The sequence below is a fragment of the Mesocricetus auratus genome, unplaced genomic scaffold (genome assembly GCF_017639785.1).
Source record: "Mesocricetus auratus isolate SY011 unplaced genomic scaffold, BCM_Maur_2.0 Super-Scaffold_100008, whole genome shotgun sequence".
Taxonomy (NCBI): Eukaryota; Metazoa; Chordata; class Mammalia; order Rodentia; family Cricetidae; genus Mesocricetus; species Mesocricetus auratus.
Window position 1 is genome coordinate 21024736 of NW_024429192.1, and position 12801 is coordinate 21037536.

The 12801-nt window shown below is 38.0% G+C and overlaps 1 protein-coding gene across 12 annotated transcripts in view; it reads left to right on the plus strand.

The window, feature by feature from the left end:
• Robo2 (roundabout guidance receptor 2) overlaps positions 1 to 12801 on the plus strand; it is a 1424536-nt gene that overhangs the window by 1147466 nt on the left and 264269 nt on the right. The gene's annotated exons all lie outside the window — the stretch shown is intronic.

The following is a 12801-nucleotide window of genomic DNA, read 5'->3' on the forward strand; positions in this document are numbered from 1 at the left end:
TTCATGCTTATTGCAACACATTTTTTTCATGTGCAGTCAGCACAGGCCACTGAACAGTGAAGAAAGGTCAGCACTACTGAGTCCAAAGGAACAAACCTCAGTATTAAATGAGGCTAGTAGAAAGCCATCCTGCTAAACTCTTTGCTCTCAACTGAGTTCCAAACCCGTGCTTTAGCCTTCTCTCTCCGAGGACAGACAGTGACCACACTCTCTGCAAATATAAAACATCATTTTTCTCATCTCTACACCCTTTGGCTTCAATTCAGGACACATCAAACAGCTATTGAAGCGATCAGCACGTTTGTGTCCATAATTCCACTGAATTATCTACAGGAAAATGCCTGATTTCTGAAGCTTCACTGAAACATGGAGGAAGTTAGTAACAAAAATAATTTCCTCCATTATTTAATAAAAATGTTCTGATTTTTTGGATATATGAAAATGAAGGAAAAGTAACATTTCAGCACTAGATCTTAAGATTCACTGTTTGTTTTCTAAGTATTAGTGAGTATTATTCTGAGTATTATTAAGTACCAATCTAAGTATTAGTTAGTATTATTAAGTACTTGTCTAAGTATTAGCCATCTAGATATTCTTCATTTAGGGAAGGTGGCTTTTCCTGTGATGCAAGTAATGGAGAGAAGAAAGTGTTTACATATTTTAAATTGTTTCAATGCATCACAGAAAAGAAAATAAACACAAGATTTAAAGCAGATTTTTGCCACATGATAGTACTTGGTAGTAACATGAAAAACTAAGAACATTATTTTTTGAGATTGCTTTTAGGAGAAATAAACCTATTTTTTTGTCTTGAGAATTGAAGCATATATAAATAGCAATACAATGACTCATTCTATTTAGAATATGAAATTTCTAGAGTGAAGAATATAGGAGAAGATATTTCTCAAGGCTCTGACTTACTTATCAATTCTAATCAGTTTCTACAGAAAAGTAAAATTAAGTTGTAAAATAAATAAGTCATTAAAATATTAATTTCCAAAGTAATCAATAGCGTGTTTGTGAACAATTACACATTTCTTCACAATCGATATGTCTTAAATTTCAATGCTATATAAATGTATATACTATCTTGTTTCATGAAAGAGGCAAACTCTGAGTTTCAGAATAGTTAACCAATTACTTTGGATAAAAGAATAATTTATGAGCAATATTTACCAATTCAATCTCCTATTTAAATAAGAGATTCTATGTAGTTAGACATGGTGAGCTTCCAGTGAAGGAGGAAAAAAAGAAAGTCCCACCCATAATGGATTAGGTCTGGCATAGTCTTTCTCGTGAGTGAGAGGCTAATGTAATAGAAGCACTCATGAGTAATCAGATGTCTTCTGATGAGTGAATTGAAATGTCATAGCAGAAGCAATTCACTATACATTTTATTATGAAATTTTGGGGGCTAGACTTAAATTCATTTTCTGACTCATCTACTTTATTTAATCAAAACAAAATTTAAGATGCATTAAACAATCGATTGGGATTATGAAAACCTACCCCAATATGTGAACTCATTTGAATTGTTCTTTCCTTCTTCACTGGTTTACTGGCCTATGATTAGTTCAATTATATTCTTTATAATTTTGTCTTTTGGATGTGGCAAACGTAACTCAAGTATGGTGTGTCTGGCACTTCCAAAAGCAACAGTGGTGTTACTAACTGCTAGGTATTAACTCTGATCATTACTTTGAAATGATTAGCTTATTCACAACTGATAACTTAGCTTTTATGCAACCAAATTTGCTATGAATCAAAGAGAAATGTCTGTGACTAAATAAATGGAATTCTTTTTGCTCTTAACTTTCTATGCTATCAGCTAAGATCATAATAATTATGAATGTAATCCCAGTACATGGAAGACTGAAAATGCAAGGCGGTTGTCAGTTCTAGTCAAATAGAGCTATACAAGGCATTGAGACCCACGCAGCTCTGTCATTTCCATTTCTCTGAGTAAAAAGTATGATGTTTTGGTAAGATTATCATTTCTGCAATTTGAAGGCATTTGTTCCGTTATTAACAAAATGATTCTGGTAATTAATAAAAGCCACCAAACAGCAAACGCCATGACCATTATTATTGGCTATAATAATGGGGACGTCTTGCAGCTTACTTCAACAAAGCCATGTAGCTTCTCAGCACCTCTCAGTTCATGTTCTACCTTAGATAACAAGATAGGCTTTATTTAGACCACAAACTATTTTGCTTGTACAATCTTTTTATTTTAATATTTGTTTATTCATTTTTCCGTGGGTGCTCTGTACAACTCCATGCTGGAAGAGGTCAGATCCCATTATAGGATGGCTGTGAGCCACCATGTGGTTGCTGGGAATTGAACTCAGGATCTCTGGAAGAGCAGCCAGAGCTCTTAACTGCTGAGCCATCTCTCCAGGCCCCGTACAATCATTGTTTTACAAACAAATATCTCTGACCTCCGTAGTCATCTCTTTATAAAATTTATTCTTTTCTCATACATTATGTCCCAACTACAGTTTCCCCTCCCTTCACCCTTCCAGTCTCTCCCCTACGTTTCTCTCCCCCAGATCAACTCCTCCTCTGTTTCCCTTCAAAAGAAAAAAACTGGAATTGGAGAGCAGGCCTCCTAGGGATATCTGCCCAATGTGGCCTAACAATATTCAATAAGTCTGGCACAAACCACATCAAGGTTGTATGTGACAAGCCAGTAGGAGGAAAAGAATCCCAAATCAGGTAAAAGTGTCAGAGTCACCCCAACTCCCATTATTAGCATTCCCCCAAGAACAATGTACTACACAACCATAAGGTATGTAGCTCATACCCATATAGGTTCCATATCTGTCCTTTCAGTTTCTGTGAACCCCTATTAGCTCTGCTTAGTTGATTCTATGGGATGTGTTCTCCTGGTCTCCTCATGACCTCTGACTCCTAAAATCCTTCCTTCCCCTTTTCTGCAGAATGTTCCTGGCTCCACCTGTGTTTGGGTGTGTTTCTCTTATCTGTTCCCATCAGTTACTAGATCACACCCCTATGATCACAATTGGGGGGATGATCCATGAGTATAGCAGAATATCAATAGGGATCATTTCATTGACATTTATTTATTTATTCATTCATTCATTTGTAAATTTTGTTTGGTTTTATCCTGAGTCCCCAGGCTGACCTGCCTCTGGGTCTTGGTGCTCCAGACAGTGTCAGAGTGGGCTCCCTCTCACGGTACAGGTTTCAAACTGGACCACTTGCAAAGTTCTGCATCACCAATTCCCGACCACATCTTGCAGTTGGGAAAGATTTTACATGGAGTTTTTGTGACTGGGTTAATGGTTCTGCTGCTAGAAGTCTTGCATGATGATAGGAAGATGGCCAGTTAGGGTCATATTTAAATTTCAGGGCGTTTCCATCACCTCCTCCCGCAATGCTCCCCAATTCCAGTCATCTCACATAGTCACCTCTTATGATGACAAAACTTTTAGAGTTTGTAAATGTCTACTCCTTGGGTAGTTATCCATGTAAAGGAAGGGCTGACATATTTCATTTCTTTTCACTACTTTATACAATATTTTCCACTTAACAAAAAGAAAACCAAGAAATTGAATGTATTCATTGAATTTTTTGCTATTTCATAGGCACCTGATTTTTTAAACAAGTGACCAATCATTGGATTTAATAAGGTTTTGATCATCATTGTGTACTCTTTTGGGCATGTGTACATTGCAAATAGTGAATTTCACCTGCATTTTCTTAAAAAGTTATATCAGTACATTTCTAGAGATGCCTTTTGCAGTTGGGAGAAATTCTAATCCTTGCCTCTAGCCCAACAGGTATTTTGGTATTGGTATTTTGTTTGTTTGTTTTTTGCTGCACTAATATAGTCACTAACGTATTACAGAATGTGGAATAAATGTATCTAAAATATTTGAGTGAGTATGATGTTAACAGTCAAATGATTCATTATTTTATTTTGTTCTATGGCCATAAAAGAAAGTAGATTTCTTGTACAAGCTGAGATTGGAAGTGATTGCTTATTTTCTACGTTTAAACCATCACAGTCTTTAGTGGTAAAGAAACATTACTTTTTGCAGAGTTGGTAAATAAAAAAATGTGTACCTTGAGGAAACAGAAATATCCCTTCCTCTAGCATGAGGCTTCAATAGCAAAGTGTACACCAGAATCAAATGTGAAGTTACTCATTTAAATTGGCCAACATACACACTTTTAAAATTCAAAAATCTTAATTATCATGAAATCTATAAATCTCTGACATTAATCCACCTTGCCCAGTGACTTTCAGAGTCATGCTTAATTTCACAGCTAACAGTACAAGCTCATCTCCATTTTTAAAAGAAAAGTATCTAATTGAAACCAACAGCTGTTATTCAAAAGGGAGAGTGCCTCTTCTGTGAAAAGGATGCATCCTACTCTAGAAAGACAGGAGTACATAGTGTATGTATATTACATCAAGAACAACTTTTTATTGCATCGACTGTGATGGTTTAGCAATAGTTCTCCACCTGGGGGTCAAATGGCCCTTTCACAGGGCTCTCATATCAGATATCCTGCATGTCAGATATTTAAATATGTTATGACTCATAACAGCAGGAAAAGTACAGTTATAAATTAGTAAGGAAGATACATTTTATGACTGGAAGTCAACACAACATGGGGCACTGTACTAATGGATCGCAGCATTAGGAAGACTGTGAACCACTGACTTATGGACGCTGTGAACCATCTCAGAATTTTCAAGGTTTTCAAATTTAAAAGTAAAGGAAAATGAGTAACTGTCCATGGACTACAGACCCACTGCAATCGTGCCAAAGCATCGTTCTGAGGATAGTAACACAGAGAAGGGAGAGATAAAGGTTGCCACATCAATGTAAATCTTTAAGCCCGTCATACCAGAAGACATATTCTTATATTACCTTTCTTGGGGGATACATAAAGAAAACATCTATTTACCCAGATGAGCATGGACAGATCAGAGAAATGACATCATTAAAGTCCACCTTGATGAAGCATTAAGTTTGTTGGAGTTAGGGTCGTATCTCTTAAAGGTTGTTCCCAGCATGGGTAATGACTCAGGAAAGTTGCATCTTTGCAGTACCCCTCCTCTCAAGTCAACCCTTCACCTCCTATCTACTCTAGTACACCAAGATCGGGTGCACCTGATGGTGGGATGGATTAGTATAAGGAATCCAAAATGGTGGACGGAGATCGTTCCTCACCCCTTCTATGAGGGAATGTTAGCATCCTCAATACCATCCCTGTAGGCCTCCCTTGCTTTTCTTAGTTATCATGACTGTAGAACTGAGCTACCATTTAATCTCTGCTCCATGACTGGTCATGCCCACGCCTAGCCAGAAGGAAATACTTCCACTGAAACAGACATTATTTCACGGCTCACAGGGTGCCAAAAATAAATCACCTGGCCACTGAAACATCCCAAAGCAAAGCATGACCTAGCAGTGCTTCGGGAAGGAGGGGCAACCACATTCAGCAAAGATGGTGATAATATGGAGGATAACCACAAATCAAGGCCAAAGTGTAGACACCTTTTGCTCTCGCCTTGCATCTTGGATGTGCTGGTTTGGTCCCATCATTTTTATGTTGATCCTTTTAAATATGGCTCCTATCATCACACCACCTCCATTTCCTTTAAATAGAGTTCAGTTGTGTATGGCATTGAAGTATTTTTGGCTTAAGATGTTTGACCTTGGGTCAAAACACACAATGTTGAGTATGCAATTCATAGCCTAGATTAGTAATCATGACATGGATTCAACATGAGTAATTTTTACACACCAGACCTTGACAGGAAGGAGTTCAGGGTGATTTTCTGATGATTCTTGATGATGTACAGATGCTCCATTATTCCTTAGACACAGGGATTAGAATGGGTAAACAATGAACCACAGGACCCTGAGATCATAGAATTGATAGGAAATTGTTTTTAAAAGATCATTTTCAGATTAGAAGAAAATTGGTCTCAAGGCATCATACATGAAGCTACTGACGGTAAAAGGACAGACCAGAGAAGGCTTTCGCAGAGTTGTTTTCCATACTTCGGAGAGCAAGGCTATCATATAACACTGCTCTAAGCATGTTGTTGGAGTTTGGTTATTAGAGATAAGGCAGTCTGGGGGTCTTCTTTGATTAGATTTCAGTAGTGTACTTTCTCTCTTACAACAATTTTTAATTTTATCAGTGTGGAAACTTTATATTTATCAGGTTGGCCAATTCAATGTGTTTGCATTAATCTGGTTAATCTGAATGGGGGTAAGAAAATGCAAGGCAGGAGAAGAGTTCCAGGGTGCATAAGTGTGATTCCCAAAGTTCACCCACTATCACGGTCTGTGGGATAGAGTGAACAAAATCAACCCTTCCTATGCTGATGCAATGAACTTTGATCACACAGACGTCTCCTCTACAGACCACAGTTAGCATAACTGCATGAAGAGAAGTGCAATGGGTATGGCTGTTTTCAAACCACCGCATGATTTTCAATGGAAATTAAACTTCATACTTCTGATTCCATTGGCTTATCTGATCAGACTGCTTAGGTATAGGAATGGCAGGGTCTTGTAGGGATGGTATTCTGGGGTGGAGTCCAGCAACCCTGGGCTTTACTTAATCAAATTTTCCAGTGCTGGGCCAAACAGTATAAGTTTGTGAAGTTGATTTTTACTTCTTGTATTATCTTTGAGAGGCTTAATCAAATAAAATAACAAAATTTAAAGATATAAATGAATTTTGAACCTACATCTTCATGTCCCTTCCCATACATTTAATAAAACAGGATTGGATTCTGTTCACCTCTAGCTAATGTCATATAAAAATTATACATTTATGCATCCAAAGTTTTTTGATAATCCCCCTGGCCTTCCTCTCATAATTGCCTCCATGGTTTCCAAGAAAGTTTAGACAGTATCTTATTCATACAATAATAAAAATGATAAAAGAAAAATATGAAGTTGGAAAGATGACTTGGTGGATAAAACCCTGGCATTGTAAGCCTAGTTTAGAACCCTGGCACTCAATGAAAAGCCTTGCATGCCTGTAACTCCGGTGCTGGGACAGTGGATCAGCGACACAAGACTTCTGGGGCTTGCTGAACACTGCTGAAGTGAACAGTGAGAAACCATGTTATGGAGTAGGACAGCTGATATTTTTAACCCTTTGTACTCAGGCATGTAGGTGCAGCACACACTCAAATACACATGTTTAAACACTGAATTATACACACATATACAAGAGAGTGAAAAATGAAGAGAGAGAGAGGGAGAGAGAGAGAGGGGGTGGGGAAAGAGAGGGAGAGTGAAAGAGAAATGACCCCTGGTTTTTCCCCTCTTAAATAAACAAAAAAGGTATTTCTAATTTGTAACTTCCTGCCTGGTATTTTATCACAGGGCTGTAAGTTTCATGGAAGGTTGTACAATGTATTTTGTGGCTTACTGTTTTATACATCCCTAATCTAGACTTTTATTGATAAAAAGGGGGGAAGTCAATGCTGCCTTAAAGGCCAATATCAATATTGTTTGTAATTTTATGGATAAAAATTTGTTTTACTTATATTTTTATTATTATTAGCAAGCCAGAATTATTGCCATTAGACAAGTAAGCTAAAATTATATACTCTAATGTGGAACTGAGTACTGAGTATGGACATGTATGCCTGTGTCTCTTGTTGTCAGGAGCCTGAGGCAGGAGAATTACCATAAGTTTGTGTTCACCCTGGGATACATAATGAGTCCCAATACAGTGAGTACTCCAAAATGAGATCTTACTTTTAAAGTAAGCAAATAAAAGTTAATTAACGGATGTGAAACTAGATTCAAAACAGGACCCTTGCATTTGAGGAAAGCAGTCAATGTTTTTAACCCTGACTATTCTCAACCTTATAGTAGCATCAATTACTAAGTAAGATAATATAGGAAAAATAAACTGCTAAAACACGGTGCCTAAGATGTATACTACTTGCCCCATGGTCATAAATTCTAAGTCCTACAGTCTAGCTCTGGCCAATGATTTTATTCAAAATTGATAGTCTAATAATTCTTACAAGTGTGGCTATGCATTTGAATTCAAAACACCAGTTAATACACCTCAGTACATTCATGACACCTTCTGTGAAGTGTGTCCACAGACATACTTCGGGTTCCATTCCCCTTTTCTGTCTCTTCAGTCTTGCCATAAGCTTCTTCTGAGCGCTCCTTCTCTCTTGATCTCTAGAGCAGTTACCAGACCAAATTGTTGAGTTTTAATATTTCAGTATGATTCTTACCATCTTTCAAGTTCTAAGTGGCTTTCTCCTGTCTCCGTTTTAAACATGGCCTTTGGGGAATGACAGCAATTGTGACAGATGGTAAAGGGATAAAACAGCACTTTGGTGTCTTTGCCTCTTGATCTCTGTTCTCAAGGCAATTTATAGATTTTTCTCTTGCCTCTAGAGGGATACAAATTACAGCTGCCAGTTACTAGGGGAAGTCTTTGTAGCTCTTAAGGAAAAAGAGAGATCTTATTTAATTAAATATTGTCATTATGTTTATTGTTCAAGAAGGAGCTTTTCGAGTGTGCTGACCAGATGCCTGTGTGGACAAGGGCTATGACCTGAATCACAAACCTAAAGGTTTTCTTTGTTGAGTTTGAAAGTAACTTCCCACTAGTGGTTAAAAAAGGTATTTCACTTATGGACTTGAGACCCTCATTTTAGGCATCCACTCTGTGTGTGTGTGTGTATGTGTGTGTGTGTGTGTGTGTGTGTGTGTGTGTGTGTGTGTGGTGTGGTGTGTATAACCATCCACTGTGTGTGTAAACATCCACTATGTGTGCATATGTCTAGGTCTTATATGTATGTATATGTGTGTGTCTGTGTAAGCTTTTTTATATATCTAAACCCAAAGACAAGTACAGAAGCAGCCATATTATAGCCACTATAGTTTTAAAAATATCACAAAACACGTTGCTCAGAGAGGCTGGAGATGGCTTATCAGTCAAAATCACTTGTCAGGTTTATAGAACATTGAGGTTCTACTCCTAGCACCCAAATGGGCACCTCACCAATATGTAATTCCAGTTCCATGGGTATGACACCCTTTTGTCCCCCATGGGCACCAGGCATGCACGTAACACATTCAATACAGGCAAAACCCTTACACAGTTAATTACAAATTTAGTATGTTTTAAAATTACCAAATAATTAAGCTACTTGAATGATATTCAATGTATTATATAGGGAATATTTTTACTTTCATCTTCATATACAAATAATAGTTGCATACTTTATGGTCTGTATGATGCATTCAAGAGTTATAAAATGATCAAATCAAAGTTTTTTGTATCTGTTCTATCAATGATCAATTCTTTCTGGTGAGATAGTTGAAAATATATTAGATATTTTAAATCGTATACTACAATGTTATTAACTACAGTAGTCTTTCTATGTGATAGAACACTAGAATTTTGTGTAACTAAATATTATACCCATAGCCAAAGGTCTGTTTTCCCTTCTCCATTTTCACCCCACTGATCCTGGCAGTAACTGTGAAGGGATCTATTTTTGATTCCGTATATAAGCAATATGACTCAACATGTATGTCTCTGCAGGTTGGCTTTATTAAATACATATTTTAGATATCTTGAAATTTAAATATTATAGAACCTCAAATACATTTATTGTGAGTGAGATCTAGTCATAAATGTAAAGGTTAACATTTATTTGATACATAAACTATGCTTTGCACATACATAAGTTTTTGATAGAAAGCATGTATTTATGGTTATAATTATGCAAGTATAGCTACTTGTATTAAATGGTATTTCATTCTTAATGTCCATAAGTCTACTAGGCTTTTTCTTTTCAGCCACCAGCCAGCTCCCAGATCATGAAACGGAGAGTTCTTATTAGTTTGCATGCTTGGCCTAGCTCAGGCACATTTCTGGCTAGCTTTGTAAACTTCAATTTACCTGCTTATCTACCTTTTGCCTTGGAACTTTCTTTCCTTCTGTATGTCATACTTTTCACTGCTTCTCCTGGCTGGCTGACTGGCAGATGCTTGGCTTCTTGCCTCCCCCTCTCCATCCCCTCCGCCCCCCCCACCGTGTGCCCCCTCTTCCTCTCCTCCTCCTCCTCCTCTTGTTCCTCTCTGGAGCCTCCTACTTATCCCCTCTGCCTGCCAGCCCTGCCTATCCTTTCTCCTTCCTAGGTATTGGCCAGCCAGCATTTTATGAGACCTTAGGCAGGCAAGGGGAAACAAGTGCAGCACGCCTTTACATCATTCAACAGATGCAGCAGAAACAAGAGTAGCACACCTTTCCACAGTTAAAATAATATCCCACAGTACATAAGCATATTCCATACCCTGCATATCACTCAAACTTCCTCCCACAGAATCTCTGACTCTTCAAGACTATACACACAAGGAGGCAGATGCCTACTTTTCAACGTGCTTTCCTAAGTGGAGGCTGACTCTGCCTTAGCCATGGCTTTCTCACGTACCCTAGGCAGAGTATGTACTATGAGGAAATCCTCCATATTGTTAGAGTGTCATTTTCTCACTGTACCTTTGCCTTCTTCAAAAATAAAATTGATTAGAAGGGATAACTGCTCAGAAAAGTGATGGCATCTAAAGAAAAGCATATCTATTAAGTAATGTAGCACTTATTTATTGCAGTGAAGTACCTGCTTTGGAGTTCTACTTGTTTGCAGAGCTTAAACAATAACTAATAAATGTTTGTACTACTGATCAGTTTTGTATACAATGGAGCAACATCATTTTTAAAATATTTTGGTGGAAATATTTTGAAGTTTATTACATGTTTATAGTTTCATTGCACATAGACCCCCTCACACACATGCACACACAAGCTTAGAAAAGCTCATGTGTCAGACAACGCATTGAGAGTAGGCTTGGCAATCACTTGGTATTTCTTGAGCTTTGCCAAACAGCTTGAGATACTTTAAAATATTTTTGTTCGATCAAATCCCAAACATGTTTTTCCAAGTCCTTTTTTTAGGTCAATTTTTATAGCCATGTGTAATTTTAAGGAAATTTAACCCATATGTTCGTTTCTGTGACTATATATTCACATCGATTTATATCGCAGACATAAGTTTTCCTTTGAGACTGGTGAGTGAACAGGATGTGAGAAATTCACAATTTGCTCTGAAGTGAGACATGAGATTAATGAGACATCATAGACCACACCCCAGCTCTAACCCCAATACTGGCTTCATGGGAAACTCACAGGGGTTGTCTATCAGTGTCAGCAAAGGACACATTTGAGTGCTACAATATGATGAAGGAAGAATGTTCCTGTCATCAGTTCAAAAGGTAGAAACTCCAGTGGCGTTTGCAAAACACTATGGATTGAAGCCCTTAAATGCTGTTAGAGGCATTTGATAACTGTGGTGAAATCTTGAACCTAATAGCAATGATACTGCCAACATATGACTGACAACTGACAACACATTTGTGTCTGTGTGTGTGTGTGTGTGTGTGTGTGTGTGTGTGTGTGTCTAAGGGCACAGAAGTAGGAGAGCTATCCAGAAAGTTGAACATAAGTTTAATCACTACCACACTTTGCAAGAAGAACACAAAATGAACCTTTTAAATCAGCATATATGCCACCTGGAAACTACTGTTCAAAAGAAATACAAATACAAAATCATTATGAACACTGTCTGTGTTTTCTTTCTGACTGAAAAATAAGAGCATGACCAAAAGCCAGTTAAACTTATCCATCTTGAAGGGAAGTCAAAGCAAGAATGTGTGGGAGGAAGATGGAAACAGGAACTGAAGTAGAAACCATAGAACTGATTGTTCAGTTTGGTTTCTTATACACTCTAGAACCACATTCTCAGGGAGTTGGGACCTAGGACTTCGTCAGTCATCAATCATTAATTACGAAAATGCCTCCACAGACTTGCTGCAGGCCAATCCGTTAGAGCAATGTTTTGAAGTTGAGATTGTCCCTTCCCAAATTACCCTAGTTTGTTTTTGTTGAAGAAAAACAAAAGAAAACAAACATAAAAGCAAGAGATATATGGCACTGTGAATCTGTTGGGTGTGAGGGTGGCAATGAAAACATCGGAGTATTTGTTGTGAGGTGGATTTAAGTTGAGTCGTGATATAAAGGTTTAAGGGCAGTCTATGGGACCTTTAACAGTGGGGCAAGTGTTTATCCCTAGACACAAATGGATTGTGGGAGCCCATTCCCTATGGAGGGATGCTATTTCAGCCCAGATACAAGAAAGGGCCTAGGTCCACCCCCAAATGATGTGACAGACTTTGATGGTCCCCCGTGGAGGGCCTCACTATCCTTAGGGAGTGGGTGGGGGTGGGTTGGGGGATCGGTGGGGAGTACAGGAGGATGGAAGGGAATGGCGGGATTGATATGTAAATAAGAGTGCTTCTAAAATAAAAATAAATAAATAAAGGGTTATTGGACTGTATAAACAATGGTGTTTACAATGAGGTGTGTGTGTGTTCATGTGCACTTCTTTGTAAAATCAATTACGATGTTGGATACTGTCTGTCCATATAGAAATACTTAGAGCATTCTGAGGGTGAACAGACATTCTCTGTTCCTCAACTGTGCTCAGACACAAAGCCAAGACAATGACTCTGTCTAGTAGAGGCCAGAATCTCTGTGACAGAAGAAGTCAAACAACTTCTTGAACTTGGAATGCTACCTTTGTTGTTCTGCTTGAGAGTTGGGGCAAAAAAACACCATCTTTATGGACGCTACCTTACAGCATGTTAGTTACATGGGGCAGAGGCAACAGGGGACTTGACAACCCTGCCACACTTTGACTGG